Genomic DNA, 1469 nt, shown 5'->3' on the forward strand with positions numbered 1-1469 from the left:
CCAGCTAATTTTGTATTTTTAGTAGAGACAGGGTTTCACCATGTTGGCCAGGCTGGTCTTGAACTCCTGACCTCAGGTGATCCGCCTGCCTCGGCCTCCCAAAGTGCTGGGATTACAGGCATCAGCCACTGCGCCCGGCCAAGACTAGAATCTGATAATCACGAGGATGTTCTATAGTTTTCCATTGAAACTATACTGTCTCTAAAATCACCCTTATTTTTATTAAAGATGATCAAAGGCTGACTTGTTTGCAAAGTAAGTCTAGTCATTAAACTTGGCCTCATTATTTACGTAAGTATAGCAAGAATAGTGATTGATTTTGATCTTAGGCTTTTTATTTTTATTTATTTATTTTTTGAGACAGAGTCTCACTCTGTTACCCAGGCTGAAGCGCAATGGCGTGATCTCGGCTCACTGCAACCTCTGCCTCCCAGGTTCAAGCGATTCCCTTGCCTCAGCCTCCCAAGTAGCTGGGATTACATGCGCCCACTACCATACCCAGCTAATTTTTTGTATTTTTTAGTAGAGACGGGGTTTTGCCACGTAGGCCAGGCTAATCTCGAACTCCTGACTTTAGACGATATGCCCACCTTGGCTTTCCAAAGTGCTGGGATTACAGGCATGAACCACCGCCCCTGGCCAGAATCTTAAGAATCTGAGAATCTTAGGACAGCTTTCTTCGGTTCCACAATTCTTCCATCCTCCTTGTGTGACCTTGTATTCATGTTGTATCCACTGTCTCCCCAGTGGCATACATGACAAACTGAAAGCTCCTGGACTGCTTGGTGTTTGGATCTCTCATTACTACACAATCTGAGTGTTCCCCATTGTTTAAAATGGCTCCTCAGGCTCTCTCATCAGTTCCCCCCCTTCCCCTCCCCTACTTCCTCTCCCCTCCCCTCCCCCTTTTCTTAGAGGTAGTCTTGCTCTGTCGCCCAGGCTGGAGTGCAAGCGTGAGATCTTGGCTCACTGCAACCTCCGCCTCTTGGGTTCAACGATTCTCCTGCCTCAGCCTCTAGAGTAGCTGGGATTACCGGTCATGCCATCACGCCCAGCTAATTTCATCAGTTGTTTCAAAGCCCAGTCCTCTGCTGAAGAGCTTCCATAGGTGTTCAGCGTCACAATGACAATGAAAGGAGAGACTTTAATTTTAATTTTTAAAAATAGAGACAGGGGTCTTGCTATGTTGCCTAGGCTGGTCTTGAACTTTCGGCTTCGAAGCAATCCTCCCATGTTAACCTCTCAAAGTGTTGGGATTACAGGTGTGAGCCACTGTGCCTGTCCAGAAGAGAGACTTTCAGGATTCTTCCTCAGTGGGTTCATAGGGAAAGGAATAAACGAAGTAACATATCTCTCAAATTGGACGTTTAAAAGCCCTTCGGCCGGGAGCGGTGGCTCACGCCTGTAATCCCAGCACTTTGGGAGGCCCAGGTGGGCGGATCACGAGGTCAGGAGATCGAGACCATCCT

This window comes from Mandrillus leucophaeus, unplaced genomic scaffold (genome assembly GCF_000951045.1).
Source record: "Mandrillus leucophaeus isolate KB7577 unplaced genomic scaffold, Mleu.le_1.0 Scaffold441, whole genome shotgun sequence".
Taxonomy (NCBI): Eukaryota; Metazoa; Chordata; class Mammalia; order Primates; family Cercopithecidae; genus Mandrillus; species Mandrillus leucophaeus.